Below are 19,024 nucleotides of genomic sequence, written 5' to 3' on the forward strand. Positions count from 1 at the left end.
TAGTAGCTTAATCGGATTTGGATTTGGACAAACACAGCTTTTATTGATATTTGGACCCAATTTGCTATGTACCCCAATGTTCGATTTTGAATTGGATTTGAATTTTGTACTGGATTCCAAATCCAATTATTAATCTGATGTGATCTCCTTCACTGAATCTAACTAGATGGATTTGGAATAGGTTGGATATCTAACCCAAGCCCAAAGCTAAAGTTGATATCCCCTCAGGCTGTAATAGTCCCAAATGCTGCTTAAGAAAATTGTGCAAAATGAACGGAAAGTTCTCCTTTTTTTTCCAAATGAGAAATTGTGCTTGTGGTTATGATTGTGAGATAAACAAAGGCATTGAACTCAAAACATAGCCAATATGGGAAAGAATCAAACTGATCATCATCATCCTTTTCTCTAAAGAACTCAGCAAATCATCTTTTTCTCTAAAGAACTCGGCAAAATAGCTCCGAAACTTCGGGAGAAGGGGTGCCTCTTCACAAAGGGGGTCTCAGTAACCAGGCCTGGGCGACTGTTTACCAAAAACACAGGTCTCTGCAGAGTAGTAAGACCATGTCTCAGTGAAGGTTAAGGAAGTTGGTGACCTGATGACAGGGGAGCTGGCGATAGAAGCCTCATTTATCTGCATTTGATCAGTTTTGTAAGTCCCCCTCTGCATTCAAGCTTATTCATGGCCATCCAACCGTAAGTAAGGGTGTCAATAGGTGGGCTTAGGTATACCAATCAAACTAATTCATTCTAATTGGATTGTTTTAGCTCGTTCACATCCCATTAGTTAAGTGGTCGGGTTAGTACAGGGTTTCCAATTCCAACTCCAAAAAGAACTTGAAAATATCCAAATTCATCAAAATCCGGACCAAGTAAAGCTATTTGGATCCAAAAAGGCTCAGAAGGTTAATAAATTGAAATCCACAGATACACTTACCCAACCAAGTTCATGTCCAAATCAAGATTATGGTAGATCCACACCTCCCTCAATCATGGGTTCTTTAGTGTAAAAACCCCTAGTCTCCCTCCGCCCACCCGACTGTACACCCAGCTTCAGCCTCACACCAAAGGAACGCACACCTATGGGTTTCGAACACATGAAGTCCCTTCAACTTGGGTCACCCTACCGGATGAGTGGGCAGGCCACAATCTACTTCACCAACGAAAGATTAGGGCACCGACCAATCTTTTCCATCATATGGTTCAATGAAAATTAACCTGAAGACCTCAGTAACTTATTTGCAAATCATGTTTCTATGCATTAGGGACTCTGTTGGTGGCTTTAAGCTGAGATGGAAATATATATATATATATATATATATATATATATATATATATATATATATATATATATATATATATATATATATATATATATTTATTTATTTGGGATAAATATCCACCTTCTACATGATAGGTAGGGGTGTCAATGGGTCGGGTTTACCCGGACCCAACCAGTACCAAACCCTATAGGGTCCGGGTTTGGTGATAAATAAGAAGACCTGATTAAGACCTGGGTCCAGATTCGAAGGTCCAATTAATACATGAAGCTGGGTATAGTTTGTGAAATTCTATACCAGACCTGGGCCCCACCCGAGTTTCGATTAAGATCCATAAATTTTTAATATAAAAATCATAATAAATATTATTTTATCGGATATGACCTGGGTCTGGTTCATGTACCTTTTATCCGACGGTAGTAAAATAACTGAAGTACCTTTAGGGATGGCAGCGGACCGAGGAGAAACAGGGCCCTGCCCCGCCTTGCCCCGTTTAGACCGGGGATGGAGGACATGAAAATAGGATAGAGGTTAAAATCAAAACCCATGCAGGGATGAAGGCGGGAAGACAGGGTGGGGGTGGAGACCTTGTCTCCCGCCTCTGCCTCGGCCCACTGCCATCTCTAGTTGGCACAGTGGGGTGGGGCCTTGGCTGCTAGATGGTCAGTCAAGGTTCGAATTCTCATGGGTGTCGCCCCTCTGTGCAAGCCGATGCATAGCATAGGCCCCAAGAGCAGGGGTCCTAGCCTCGGAATTTTACGCTGCTGGCACGATGACCATAGGTATGGCAGGCTGAGCTAGCACGATCAGGTCTTCATGACGGGTGGGGTTTCTTTGGGTTATAAATTAAAAAATAAAATACAATAAAGGACTTCTTTCTTACATGTTGGTGGTAACCAACATAGACACCATATCCGTATAGAGCAGGATCATAATTCATGAGTAGCATCATATGAGGAAGGATCACATCCTTGACCACAACCAGAATAAGCTCCAGCCTGTTGATTAGGACCTGCTTGTTACCCAACCATCAACTTGTTCCCGCAAGGCCTCAATGCTTGTAAGAATCAAGATAATTTGCGGGCCGAAAAGACCCCCTCAATCTCAGGCATCTAAACAAGCTGTTCCAAGAAGATTTCCAAAAGTTACTAGCAACCATTAAGATGGAAAGTTTGATCTTACTATACAAGCAGATTTTGAAAAGGTACCATTCGGCTGAACAAACCAAAAAACAAAAATAACAAAATCATTCAATCTTATTGTACAAGAAGTTTTTTTAAAAGGCTTCAAAATTTGACAGTCCACAATTAATGTGTAAAAATTTCATGATAGAAAAATTCATGATTTTACTTAGAGACTACTCAATTAAAAGTGTATCCCCTAGTAAATGGACCATGCTTAACTTTGGGTCAAACCTTCTAATATTAACTTTCTGATATAAAAGTGTAGCGTACTTTTAGTTACCATCCTGAGTTCAACATTTGCTGCATCCTCGAGGGTCTACTCTTACTTTACGATCTTGGTAGACATAATCTTTTTATTTTAAGTACTTTATCATGTAGAGACTGGATTTTAACACTTCAAAATTTTAACCCTTAAATTTTAGATTTTTTTTAAACAACGAAAAAAACACTTATTCTTTGAATTAAACATTCTGAGCAGCTTACAGTACAATCAATCATCATAACTGAATTAAAATATGAATATTAAGATTTAATTCAGTTTCAATAATTTAAAATATATATACTAGAGTATTTTGATAGCAATAATTATTTTTCCAAAACTATCTTTAGAAAAAGAAAAGACAGGCTCTCGACGCCGCCTAAGCATTCCGTATCCACCCCGCAGTTGCTTATCATAATTTACCTAAAACCCCATAAAACATGTCAGACTCATGAAAGCCTAATAGAAAATAACATACTTCTAATAAATGCACGATATCAAAATACATTCAAACATAACCTCATATATCAGTCAAGTATCACATATCTTAGCAAGCAATAAACATAAAATCATGCTATCAAGTTAATTTAATGCACATTTATTTATGCTAAGATTTACATCAATACAATAAATTAAGTACATGCATAGAAATTTACAAAATGCATGAATATATACAATATGCATAAACATTTACAAAATGCATGAACATATATAATATACATACAACAACAACAACGCCTTCATCCCAAACAATTGGGGTTAGCGATATGAACCAAAAAGAAAATCATTTTAGGTCCTCCACATGAATTCTTCTCCTCCAATCATTTCTTATTACGACAATGAAACCGTACATGATACTTCAAGTACAAGGTTTTGATGATGAACAAGTGAATCAACTGCATTTCAGCTAAGGCAATGAAGAAAGATGACAAAAATTAAAGAATTTGATGAAGAATCTTTGAAGACTAGTGTGCAAATATTAAATTCATTAAAAGTCTTAGATTCTTGTAAGAGCCTTACTTAGAGTGCATATTTCGGTTGCATTTCACCTAAAAAGTCTTTAGAAAATTTTTTCTAAAAGAACCCTTCATGAAAATCTTTTTAGAAAATTCTTTTCTTAAATTTTCGTGTTTATTAGTCGACCAATAGACTCACCAGTCGACTAATCCTTTCGCGCCATATTTTCTAAAATGACATTTTTATCAAATTAGTCGACCGAAGGTTTTATTAATCGACCGGACAGAATGTCTGTTTTCTGGAAATTTTAGCAGCAGTTGACTAATGACTTTATCAGTCGATTGGACAGGACATGTGTTTTATGGAAATTTAGCAATAATCGACTAATGCTTTTATCAGTCGACCAGACAAAACTTGTGTTTTTCAGAAAATTTTAACAGCAGTCGACTGAAAGGTTTTTCAGTCTACTGATGATATTATCAGTCGACTAACTTTTCTCTAGTCGACTAAGTTTCAAAACTTCAGTTTTTCAAACAACTCAATTAACAGATCAGTCGACCGACGATAACTGTCAGTCTACTAATAACTAATTATTAGTCGACTAACTACTGTTTCAGTCGACTAATTTTGCCATTTTTCCTGAAACTTTAAAAAGGCGTGTCTTTTCATTTTTCAAACATTTTGATCGTTCAAAATGAACTGTTTTGACACCCTTTCATACCCTCAACGTATGAAAACTTTTAACTATAAATATGTGTGCATTTTACACTCAAAAGCACTGCAATTCAATCAATTTGAATCAATTACTCTTTGCTTTTCACTCATATTCATTTTCTCACTCACGTGATATTTTTCACTTCAGTTTTTCACTCAAATTCCTTTGAGAGATAGCGAATTCGTGAGTAGAGTATTTCAACAATCTCAAAAGCCAATTGCATCTCATTTGCATTCATAAGAAGGGCTCATAGGTTGTATTGTAAGTTGTTACTTGTTTCAATTTTCTGTAAAAAGGAAGGACTCCTTGGTTTAAAGGAGTTGTTTGCTTTCAGTAGGTGTGTTACTGAAAGTGGGACCAAATTTGGTTTGTATGATCTTGTAGTTACACAAGGTTGATAGTGAAAATCTCAAGCGGGTTTTGCTTGGGGACTGGATGTAGGTCGGGAAAGACCGAACCAGGATAAATTACTGTGTTCTTTGTGTGTTTGTTTTGAGAATTGCAAAATCCGTCAAAATTCCACAGACAATTTTTAAAAGCACTATTCACCCCCCCTCTAGTGCTCGTTGCCTCGATCCTACTGCACTTTCATTTCTATCCAATGTCATGTCCTCGGTGAGGTTCAAAGCATTCATATCCTTTCTTATCATCTCCATCCAAGTCTTCTTAGGCCTACCCCGACCTCTTTTAGGTAATATATTTTCCCATTTTTCTATCCTTCTAACCGGAGCATCATTAGGTCTTCGCCGAATATGCCCAAACCATCATAAACGATTCTCACTCATCTTATTTTCAATGGATGCAACGCCAACCTTCTTATGCATTTGCTCGTTCTGAATCTTATCTTTTAGTGTCTTTCCACACATCCATCGAAGCATACACATCTCAGTTACACTCATTTTTTGTATATGATGTCTCTTGGCAGCCCAACATTCCGTACCATATAGTAAAGCGGGTCTAATTGTTGTCCTATACAACTTCCCCTTCAATCGCAAAGCATTCTACGATCGCACAACACTCCAGTTGCACTTTTTCATTTCATCCACCCAACCTTAATCCTATGATTTACATCTCCATCAATTTCTCCATTCTTTTGAATGATATATCCCAAATAATTGAATCAGTCATTCATCGCTATTTCTTGCTCACCAAGCTTCACTACACTCTCATCACTACTTCGTTGCTTACCTAACCGACATTCCATATATTCTGTCTTACTTTTACTCAACGTAAAACCTCTTGCTTCCAAAGTCTGTCTCCATAATTCTAACTTAGCATTAACCCCAACTCTAGACTCATTAATCAAAACAATATCATCAACAAACAACATACACCACGACACATTTTCTTGAATTGATCTCGTAAGTTCATCTATCACTATAGCAAAAAGGAAAGGGATTAATGCAGATCTTTGAAGTAACCCAATCGTTATAGGAAAATTGTTTGTCACCCCTCCACAAGTGCGAACATTGGTTACTACTCGTTCGTACATATCTTTAATTATATTAATGTACTTGAGAGAGATACCTTTCTTCATCATTGTCCACAAGAGAACATCCCTAGGTACTCTATCTTATGCCTTCTCCAAATCAATAAAAACCGTATGCAAATCCTTGTTCCCCTCTCTATATCTCTCAATAAGTTGTCTAAGAAGATGTATAGTTTTCATAGTTGATCTTCCAGGCATAAAACCAAATTGATTCTCTGATATCATGGCAACCTTCTTCAACCTATACTCAATCACCCTCTCCCAAAGTTTCATAGTATGACTCATGAGTTTTATACCATGATAGTTTGTACAATCTTGTATATAAACTTTATTCTTATAGAGAGGCACCAAAGTACTATTTTTTCACTCATTAGGCATCTTATTTGTCCGCCAAATCTTGTTAAAAAGATTTGCCAACCATACTAAACCTTTCTCACCCAAGCATTTTCAAGCATCGATAGGTATACCATCCGGGCCAACTGCCTTTCTAGATTGCATTTTCTTCAAAGCCTCTTCAATTTCTTTCTTTTGAATCTTGCGCATGAAGTCATGATTCATCTCATGAAAAGGAATGGAGAAGTCTACAAGATCCTGGGCATGCCTCCCATTAAATAGCTTATCAAAATAATCTTTCCATCTCTCCTTAATCTCCTCATCTTTAACTAAAACTCTTTGTGTTTCATCTTTGATACATCTAACCATACCCAGATCCCTCAATTTCATATCTCTCATCTTTGCGAGCCTATAAATATCCTTTTCGCCCTCCTTGGTATCCAACTTGTCATAGACCTCCTTATATACCTTATCCTTCGCGTTTCGAACTACTTTTTTAGCTTCCTTCTTTGCTACCATATACTTCTCCAAATTTTCATTATCACGACTCTTACTTAGATTTCTATAACATTCTCTTTTAACCTTAATAGCTAATTTGACATCTTCGTTCCACCATGATGTATCCTTACCTTGCGGTGCACCACCTTTAGACTCACCCAAAACCTCCTTCGCTACCTTTCGCATGCAACCCACTATTTTAATCCACATTGATTTTGCATCCTCCTTGAGACACCAATTAGCTTCCTTAGCTACGTTTTATACAAACATTCCTTGTTTAGCTCCTTTCAGTGCCCATCACTTAATTCTAGAATCTATCATATGTCTATCCCTTTTGTGGTATTTTCTAATTTTAAGATCTAAAATTAAGACTCTATGTTGTGTAGCTACACTTTCTTCCGGTATAACCTTGCAATCGATGCAACAACCCCTACCTCTCTTTCTGAGTAGGAAAAAATCTATTTGACTCTTATTAACTCGACTTTTAAATGTTACTAGGTGAGACTTCCTCTTCCTAAACCACGTGTTGGCTAAGATCAAATCATAAGACAAACCAAAATCTAGAATCCTTTCTCCACTTTCGTTTCTTTCTCCTATACCATAGCCTCCAAGGATACTCTCAATTCCATCCCTACTAATGCCTACATGTCCATTAAGGTCTCTGTTGGTGAAAATCGTTTCTCCATGAGATATCCCTTGTACTACTCCATCTAAATCTTCCCAAAATTGATGCTTAGTGGAATCATCTAAACCGACTTGAGGTGCATAAGCACTAATAAAATTAATAATATCCGTACCTACTACTAATCTAATAAGTATAATCCCATCCCCCTTCCTACAGACCTCAACTACATTATCTATAAACTCACGACTAATAACAATCCCAACTCCATTCCTATTCCTATGCATTCCTGAATACGAAATCTTATATCCCCATGATTGTATCACTTTTGCTTTAATGTATGAACATATATAATATACATGAACTTACAATTTTAATGTTATGAGTTTTTCATGTATGAATAACTTTTTATCTTTACTTATTATTTTCTTGCTTAAATGATGTATGTCATGTTTTATCTATATGCAATTCACAATCTTATTTCGCTTGCCAATATCTGTATGTGGGTACAAAATAATCTCTTTTAGATGGATGTACGATATAGGTTTATGTTTTCAAGCAATTGTGTCTTATTAACTTACGTGACGCCCCAATTGTGACTACTCCAGAGAAAAAATATAATTTTATAGAGAGAGTTTTCAACTCCTGCAACCCGATATGTCAGATTTTTCTTATGAGTCTTATGTACCATACTACGAACAAATCATAATAGCTCATCTGGTTACTGGTTCTGTGGATGGAGGACAAAAGCAACCTTCCATACTAAGCCAATAATCTAAATAACCGTTAGTACCAAGTTTACTCTTTCAATAAGCTACAAGAGAATTAATTTTGTTTTTTATTTCTTAATTAACTCTCTTATTAATAATGCCAATGCAAACATACAACCACATTCAAGGTTCATATGCAAAAACATTCATGGCACTCAATGCATGCTTTCGATTAGTCTCTAGCATAAAATCAATACAATAATGCAATCAAAATACATGTACACAGTCAAGGTAGGCTAATCATTTATATTTAGGCATGCCCAATGCAATCAATAATGAAATACATTCAGTTAACATGCATGTAAGTCCAATATCTTATTTAAACACCAATAACAAGCTACACATAATAAAATACAACCCAACATCAACACATGTCATATGATGCAGTTTGGATATCTATTAACCTAATTTTAAAAAACCCACTAAAAATTACAGGAATCATATTTAACTCTAAAAAATTTACTGGATTGCCTCATCATCTTAAGAACACATTAAAAAAAACAGAATTACAAATTTTGTTATAATAAAATCAAGAAAATTTTAGGACTAAATCTTGTTAAGAAAAAATATGAGACAGATCCCGTGAACTGCACAAATTTATTCCAGTTTGAGGAATTTATCAAGATTTAAAGAAAAATCTTTTGACAAAATCCTTTTTACAAAATTTTGTTATGCATGTTATCTTTCACTCAATTCTTTTATAATTTATTTTGATCAGTTTTGATTGGGGTTTTAGAACTTTCAAAATCATTGATTGGAACAATTTTGCTGACAGCGCAAAAAAATTATGCTTTGTTCAAATTGATGTTTTAGCCTCTAAACAGAACCAAACAAGATAAAACAAGATTCTAAATTAAAGCCCTAGATGTATAGAACACTTTTGTATTTTTATTTTTATTTTTATTTATTAACCTTATTTTTATAAAAATATAAATTTTTTAAGACTAGTCAGAACAAAAAATGATGACAGAATAACCAAAATCCAAACTCATGTAAGATCTACTAAGCAAGAAGAAGAAACATTGAGAAACTCATACAATCATGATTTTTGGATGCTCTAAACATATTTGCAGTATCATATAACACATCTTTAGTCATATTTAGACTAATCTTACTAAAACATTAACAAATATAATCTAAAAAACACAAAACCTTCATAGAATATCTCAAATACGATTTCATCTATGCAAAAATTACAAGAGACATAAAAATAATATAAAATCAGAGATTATTTATGCAATAACATGTTTAATCATGCTATACATATCCTAATCTACCATATATGACTAGATTAACTTTCTTTATCATAAAACATCAAAACCCTAAAATGTTTTTTGGCAAAACCTTCTTCAAAATGACTTTTACGTATTTTTAACCAAGATCTATGCATGAGTCATATTTATAGCATCAAGATCCATGAAAAAACACTCAACATCATCCTTCTATATTCATTATATATATTAAACAATCTAATAAAATATAGATCTAACTATTCACATGAGTTTTGCCTTTCAGGGTTTCAAAACTAGTTTTTTCCAAATCATTTTCTCAAAATCGACCTTCCAAAACACCAATTTTGGTTTTCAAAAATCTTTTTCATATATATCTAATAGATATAGATGTTCTAGGTATATATTACATGAAGATCCAATCCATACATCAAAAAGAGGGTATGCTAATGCATCTCGAAATTGAACATCATAAAAGTAAAGATTCTCTACCGAAAATATGTTTTCTGCAACAACACCATCACTTTTTTCTCTACTCGTACACCGTTCAGTGTTCGATTAGACCTTCACCAAGGTGGTTGCAGGTCTCTAATGGAGGCCTGGACTTTCCTAATTGCTTGGAGGAATAAAGAGATGTGAGGAAGAAGAAGGGAGAGATGCACAATCTCTCATAAGGGTCTCTATTTATAGATGGGCCTAAATAAGAGTCTCATCTCTAATATAAGAGATTAATATCTATTATTTTCCTTTATTAATAAAATAAGTAAATAAATTATAGGTCCTAACTTATTAAATTCTGAAATTGATTAAGCTAGAGAAGAAATGTGGGGTCTTCTTACTCTGACTTGGGCGCTAGTGACATGGTAACCTTTTGGGATGCCTATAGACCCCAAGACTCAATATAATTTGGCATTTAAATAGTTGATTCGATAGCCCTCAAAACATAGATCGTCATGATAGTTTTAAATTTGATCAGATGCATACAGATCAAGAAAAAATTTAGTCAATATAAAAAAACATTGATTTTCGACTAATAATTAGGCATGAAATTTGGTCGATGATAAAACGCTTAAATCAATACCAATTTGGACAGGTAGATAGTCGATTTTGATACCCTCAAAATGAGGAACGTCATTGCCAACTCTAATTTAATAGGTGAGCCACTAATCCATCAAAATTTCTATCAAAATAATAGTAACATTTTTTAGAGTGTCCCACCCTATGGGTCCAATCCAATGAGATTAGATAAAAAAAATCATGAGTTATATCCAATTAAATTCAATCCATCTCTAACTAAATCTAAATGCTATGGATTATATCCAATCAAATTGTGTTGGATCCAAATAATTAGTTAAATTCACTAGCTAATTTAAAGTTCAATCAAGCCTAAATAATTCAATATTAAATTCCTACTTATGATTATACGTAAGTGAACGTCGTATCTTATCATTCACACTTTTACATTCCATCAAGTTGTATATGGAATTATAAATGCCTTGTTGTCAAATACAACACCATGTATATAACAACATAGTTTTCTAAGTTAGAGGTTACTTCATTTTTTACCCAACAATTATGAAGTTTTGCTATTTATCACCTTACGTTTGGCACATCAAAATTCAGGTATTATCAAAACTCAAATACATCATATAGTTAGTGTCTCAACGATTATACATAACTGAACGTCGTATCTTGTCACTTATACCTTTACATTTCATCTTGTTGTAGATGAAATTATAAATGCCTTGTTGTCAACCATGACACCAAGTAAATAATGATAGTTTTATTTTTACCCTATCATTATGTAGCCTGCTATTCATCTCCATAGGATTGGTTTCGCCTCATTAAAAATTAAGTATTGTCAAAACTCAAATACATAATGTAGTTAACATCTCAATGATTATACGTTACAAAACATCATATTTTGTCTCTCACACCTTTACATTCCATATTGTTATAAATAAAATTATGAATGTCTTATTGTCAAACACAAAACCATGTATATAATGACAGTTTTCTAAATTAGGCGTAGTGCTATTTTTTACCCCATTATTATGTAGTCTTGCTATTTATCTCCTAACGCTTGGTTTTGGCTCATCAAAATTCAAGTATTATCAAAATTCAAATACATCATGTAGTTAGTGTCTCAACCATTATACATAACTAAACGTCGTATCTTGTCACTCACACCTATACATTCCATCTTGTTGTACATAGAAATATGAATTCCTTGTTGTCAAATATGGCACCATGTACATAACGACATAGTTTTCTAAATTAGTGGTTGCTTCATTTTTTACCTTACCATTATGTAGTCTTGCTATTTATCTCCTTACGCTTGGTTTTGGCTCATCAAAATTCAAGTATTGTCAAAACTCAAATATGTCATATAATTACTGTCTTAACGATTATACGTAACTAAATGTCGTATCATGTCACTCACGCTTTTACATTTCATCTTATTATAGATGAAATTATCAATGCCTTCTTGTCAAACACGATACCACTCATATAACGACATAATTTTCAAAGTTAGAGGTTGATTCATTTTTTACCCTATCATTATGTAGTCTTTCTATTCATCTCCATAGGCATGGTGTTGCCTCATCAAAATTTAAATACCAAGTAGTTAGTGTCTCAACGATTGTACATAACTAAATGTCATATATTGGCTCTCACACCTTTATATTCCATCTTGTTGCATATAGAATTATGAATGCATTGTTGTCAAACACGACACCATGTACATAACGACATAGTTTTCTAAATTATATGTTGTTGCATTTTTTACCCTACCATTATGTAGTCTTGTTATTTATCTCCTTACACTTGGTTTTGGCTTATCAAAATTCAAGTATTGTGAAAACTCATATATAGTTTGTGCTTAAACGATTGTGTGTAACTGAACGTCGTATCTTGCCACTCACACCTTTACATTCCATCTTATTGTAAATAGAATTATGAATGCCTTGTTGTCAAACAAGGCAATATGTCCATAACGATATAGTTTTTTAAGTTATACGTAGTTTCAATTTTTACCCTATCATTATATAGTCTTGCTATTCATCTCCATAGGTTGGTTTTACCTTATCAAAGTTAAGTATTGTCAAAACTCAAATACACTACATAGTTAATGTCTCAATGATTATACGTAACTGAACCTCATAGCTTGTCACTGACACTTTTACATTCAATCTTGTTGTGGATGAAATTATGAATGCCTTGTTGTCAAATACGATACTGTGTACATAACGACATAGTTTTCCAAATTAGATGTAGTTTTATTTTGTACCCTATCATTAGGTAGTCTTGCTATTTATCGCCTTATGCTTGGTTTTAGCACATAAAATTCATGTATTGTCAAAACTCAAATAAATCATATAGTTAGTGTCTCAACGATTATACGTAACTAAACGTCCTATCTTGTCACTCACACTTTTACATTCCTTTTACATTCCAACTTGTTGTAGATGAAAATATGAATGCCTTATTGTCAAACACAGCACCACGTACATAACAACATAGTTTTCTAAATTAGAAGTAGTATCATTTTTTACCCTATCATTATATAGTCTTCCTATTTATTTTCTTACGCTTGGTTTTGGCTCAACAAAAATCAAGTTTTGTCACAACTCAAATACATTATATAGTTAGCATCTCAATGAATATACGTAACTGAACATTGCATCTTGTCAGTTACACCTCTACATTCCACCATGTTGTAGATGAAATTATAAATGCCTTGTTATCAAACACTGCACCATGTGCACAATGACATAATTTTCAAAATTATAGGTAGTTTTATTTTTTACCCAATCATTATTTAGTCTAGTCATTTATTTCCTTACGCATGGTTTTGGCTCATCAAAATTTAAGTATTGTCAAAACTCAAATACATTATATAGGTTGTGTCTAAACGATTATATGTAATTGAACGTCGTATCTTGTCACTCATACCTTTATATTCCATCTTGTTGTAAATGAAATTATAAATGCCTTGTGTCTTTGTCTCTCATACTTGCCATCCAATTGAAAAAGTATATAGTCAAGAATATTAGTAGTTCAAATACAATTAAAACATGAACAAGTATGCATGTCATTTCCTCATTCAGAACCCAATACACAAAAGCAATGCAACTGCTCTTTAACGTACCACAAAAATAACCATGGTTGTTGCTTAGAAACATTTCCATAATCTCCTTGTTTGGGAAACTCTTTTATGCTCTAATCAACTTACAAACTCTGATTTCCCAATTTTATTCCTTTTTATTTTCCTTATTTCTCAGCATCTACAGAACAAGATCAACAAACTGAATAAAAAAAACATAAATGCTAAAAAACTTCAGAAAAACAATGATCATGTTAACATCTTCCCTTTAACCGACCATTAACAACTGATGATCACACTTATTAAAGCATAATTGGCAAAAAGAATGAAAACATGAGCCAGAGTGGGCAGGAATAGGACCTACAAGGTTGTGTATTGTCATCATTTAATTGACAAAAATGGAAAATTTGGATTCTACAACCTAGATTGTACAATGACTTTTTAATAAACCTAACAGGTTGTGGCCTATTAGATCTTCACATCCAAATGACTCAAGTCAAGACATATGATAGTAAATAAATCAATCAATGACATCTCTTGTTTTGAAGAATATCAACCCATGCATCTCACTTTTTATCAATAAAAAAATCATTAACATTTGTTTGTATTAAGTGAATTACTGCTTTGTATCTTATTGCCTCGTTACATTTCCTCAAGAATGTAATGGAGGTGTAGGTAGAACAAGGGAAATAAGAAAGAAGATCAGGTGCTTGGGAAACAAGGGAGAAATAATAGGGGGCTCAGCTAGTCTGGGAAGAGAGAGGGAAGAGGTTGGGCTAGTCAGGTTGGTTGGTTTAGTGATTTGAGAAGTTAGGGAGAGGTTGGGGATGGATAAGTGAGAATCTTAAGAGGTTAGAGATACTAACCACCTAAGCTTAACCCTTTTAGATTAGGGCATACTCCCAAATAGAATTGACAAGTGAGTGCTCTCCAAATTGCAATAAAAAATCAAGATACATGAGAATGAATGAGCCAAGTGGCTTTGGCTGAGACTTATATAGGCCATGCCCTCCTATCTACTCTCATTAGATGTTGATATCACATTCATGATATCCCAAAACCAAGTGAATACAAAATGAACTAATTAAAAGTAGAAATTACAAGACATGCCATGCCACCCAAATGTAGAGCCCAAGTAGGCTAGATAACTAGTGTAGAGATGCTTGTGAGTCCAATATTGGTCCAATAATGTTGGCTAGGAATATGTGCATGTATCATTCCTACCCCCTTGAAAATTTGCCTTGTCCTCAAGGCAAGTGTTGAGATAACCAATGCTCTTGTCAAGATGGAGATGAATATGGTGTCCATGGTCTTTGGCCCTCTCGGGTCCCAAATCTTGATTCTCTTCCAATGGTGCAGCTCAGTTATATTATTTCCATGGTTAGGGAACAATTTGAACTCTAGCTAGGCTTGCCTTGAATCATGAGCTCCTTCTTGCAATCCCTATGGTATTCCCCATTGTCAATTCTAGTGCCATTCTTGCATTTTAACAATTTTCGACTCAATTTGGGAAAGTTGAATTTGGGAAATTTCAGCACTACGCATTATGGATGGCTATAAACTCCCTTAAATTTGAAAAAAATGGGGTTGTGTAGAATAGCAGATAATACAACAGCCTTCGACGCCACTTGAGGCTCGCTTTGCTTGTCTACAAGTGAATGATCTGCTGAGGTGAAGTCTGGTGTGACAGCCGAGGATCCTTTTAACAAGTGGCACAAGTGATGCCACTCTCCCTCGGGATAAAATACCCACATCTGGTCCATAATATGTGATATGAACATGGTATCAAATCCACTGTTATTGCGAGGCCAATTTATCACACAATTATTTGTTATTCTTCCCAACACTTTCCTAGCAATATCTTGCAACAGAGGTTGACTAAACAGTGAGAAACTAATCATGGTGCAATTCAGAGTTGCCATTAATAGAATAATTTTTCTTTCAAAAACTCCTTTCTATTTCATGTTTCGACAACCCTAAGCCAAACGCACGTGTGGGGGGCATAGTTCAGGATATGTCCATACGAAAACTTAGAGAAATTCATGCCCACAAATTTTGATTTATGTGTAGAGCATAGGACTCCCTACCTTTTTGGTAAAATTAGCTCCTACACACAAGAAATTGGATTCCAATAACGAACCGGACATCCAACACTTGCAACAACTACACCAACAGACTCCTTCTGCTCCTTACACGAACGTGGGTATCATCCTTGTTGAGAAAAGGGATGATGCACTTGGATTTTTGTAGGAAAAGGAGAGAGAGGAGAAGGGAGTCGAGAAGGGGGAAAGGAGAGGCTAAAAGACAAGAGGGGGGGGGGGCATGAGACCCTCCTATATTTTTATAGGGTTTAAGGCAAGTCAAGGGTTGAAGTAAATCTCAGCCCTTGATCAAAGATCAAGGTTTGTTTCCAAATCTCAACCCACTTTACTTTCTTTTTTTTGTTATTTCTTTTTTTTTTATTTAGTTAGCTTAGGTTATAAAATTTATTTCATATATATAATATAGTATGTATATTATATAACATATATAGGGTAAGCCACATGGGGTGGTCGACCCCCATGGGGTTGGCCCCCTTTCCAATTTGCAATTGTCAACTTGCTTGCTTGGCAAGCAAGTTGACTAGTCAATTGGCAATATATATATATATATATATATATATATATATATATATATATATATATATATATATATATATCTTTTTCCTTTTTTTTCTTCCATTCTTTCTTTTCATTTCCCATGTTATATCTATTTCCTTATTTGGTCCTGTCATTCCCCCTCCTAGAATTCTCTAGGAGGAGACGCCCCTTTCATAGAGAGCTTAATTTGCCAAAATGGCAAGTTTTGACTTTAAGGGCTTCTAATGAAATTTGAAAAGTGGTTTTAAAACTTGATTTTAAAGTTTTCTTTTGTTTTAGTATCTTTAAACTTTAAAATGGAGTGCTACATAGGATGGGACGACCCACCTATGGACTCCTACAAGATTATAAATTTTAGTTTATTTTTGAGATTCATTCCACTAAATAAATTCCAACTTAATTTACTTGAAATTCAAATTCAATTCTTTAAAAATTCAAATACAAAATTAAATGAAATGACACTAAATCAAATTTGAATTAGGCTTAAATGAAAATGCATATTATCTATTGAAATTAAAATATACATGTATTTTAATTGTTTAATATATGTATACTTTCTGAGAATAATTTGAATTCTTTAGAAATAATTTCTAAAGAAAGGAATCTGGTAGGGTCGATGAAATCCTTGGGGCGTGTGGGTGTGTTTCTTACACTTAAAAATATTTTTTCTAAGTCTTACACAATATATAGTATAGTACTTAATATATATATTATCATTAACAATTTATCTAAATTATCAATCTCTTTTCTAAAAATACTGTTTTCTCCAAAATGCATTTCGAAAATGATTTCTACCAGGGTCGGTAGGGCCCTGAGTCATTTTCATTTCTTTATAAATTGGATTTCAAACTTATGAAACTAAATTCAAATTTATTAAATTTATATTACATACATCTTAAAAGATCATAAATTCATCTGAAATCCTATTCGACTCCTTTTTGATAAAATTTAATAATTGTTTTATTAAATTTTATCTTTTTCATAAATTCAATTCTGAATGAGAATTTTACTGAAGTCAACTCGAATCAACTTTAATTTTTTGTAGGATCTTTCTTATAATTTATTTTAGGCTAATTTATATTTTTACACTTCTTTCTCTTAAAGTTCATTATTACTATTATTTTGTTCATTAAAATTACTCTGAGGAATTCGTCGGTACTCCTTTTTGATTAATTTTAAAATTTTAAATTTAATTTCACTATAAATACAAATTATTATATATTTCAAACTTGAATTAATATTCAATTAAGTCTTACTTTATATTCGAATCAAACTCAAGACATATTTTTTTAAATATAAATTCAAATTCAAATCTGATTGAAAATCGAAACTCTGATTCAAAATAAAATTTTCACTGGAAATTTATTCTGAATCCTAATAATTGTTTGAATTATAAATTAATTCTCATCTTAATCTCAAATAATATTTTAGCCTTAATAAAATATTATTTCTCATAAAATATCAAAAAATCTGAAGGTTTTACACTTCTCCTTCCTCTTCATTTTCTTCTTTTACTTGATTCAAATTCTTTACGACGGGGCGATGGAAAGAGCCGCTTCTATCCCCCTCATTCCTTAAAGTGAGCTTCTGGCCAATAGGGTATGCAACAACCAAGTGCCTTTGGTAGTTTTTCGGTATTCCTATATGGAATTCAGGTTATAGACTCGGGTTGTATAGGCATGATAGGGTTCCCGAAACCTTATCCTTGCTCAGATGTAGATAGGTTCCCTTGAGGATTCATAGGGTCCCTTGGTTGAACCATGGTCTAAGATCTATTAGCAAACAAGAGTCCACATGAATCAAATTGTTGAAAAATAATCTTTATAGCTCTCCTTGATCGCTCCACGGATCTGGTTGGTCACTTCAAATGAGATCTAATACGAAGGGGTTTTCTTCTTACCAGATCTTTCGTTATATACCCAAACTATGGTTCTTAGTACGTGCGAGCGGGTTCTTGGTCTACTTAGTCCACCACTAATATACCAAAGCTAATGGCTTTTGGTACTAGTGGGGGATTCGAAGATCCAAAATATAGGACATGATAAAGAGTTTTGAAAAAATTAAGCAAGAAAACACTGACTCTACAATCAAAATCCTAAGAAAATGTGATAAAAATAAAGAACAGAGGTGAAGCAAACAAGGTTTTATATAAAATGGCAATCCTAACTTGTTGGAGGTTGATACATTTTTTTAGAAAACTTTAAGTGACATGCTATTTCTCTAACAAAGGTTTATAGATTATATTTTCTAAAACTAAAAACAAATAAGCAAATACAAAGTCTACCTAGGGTTATTACCTATAAAGCAGGGAAATAAACACAAAAAATGCTATGTTTTTAATAAAAAAAATGTTTTATCGCAAGAAACTAAATAGATCAGATATCAGATCCAAAGAGAGGCCTTTTTCTAAAAGGTTTATCTAGATCCAAGTGAAGCACATAAACACACAAGAGCAAGAAGTATAGGTAATGGAATCACCGGATTCCAGGATCAAACAATGCAGATCCAATCTAAAACTAAGGCTTTTATCAAAATTTTCAAAATCCAAGATTTGTGAGTCATTGCCGCTGATTTTGGACATAGTAAAAGAATGATTTAAAAAAAACCCCAAAAACAAAGAAACTAGACAGAAAGACTTTTCCAATGACACCTGATTCGCTATAAAGCAATAAATAGATACTGAGATACAACCCTGATAATGTTCTTAAAATAGGAGAAAATAGGCTTTGCGGTGCCTATTATGTCTGTTCTATGCTATTTTTTGACTGCCTATACAAAAAATCTAAGAAAAAAGTAAAAAATACATAGATAAATCAGGACCTTAGCTTTTTAATGCTACTAAGATCCTGATCTGATGAGGGTTTTGGAAGAAACGTACTCATGAATACAAACTATTTGGCTGTTTCAGTCTGTATAACATGCTTCTGTTATGATTTTAGAACTC

This window comes from Nuphar pumila, chromosome 8 (genome assembly GCF_984573655.1).
Source record: "Nuphar pumila chromosome 8, dmNupPumi1.hap1.1, whole genome shotgun sequence".
Taxonomy (NCBI): domain Eukaryota; kingdom Viridiplantae; phylum Streptophyta; class Magnoliopsida; order Nymphaeales; family Nymphaeaceae; genus Nuphar; species Nuphar pumila.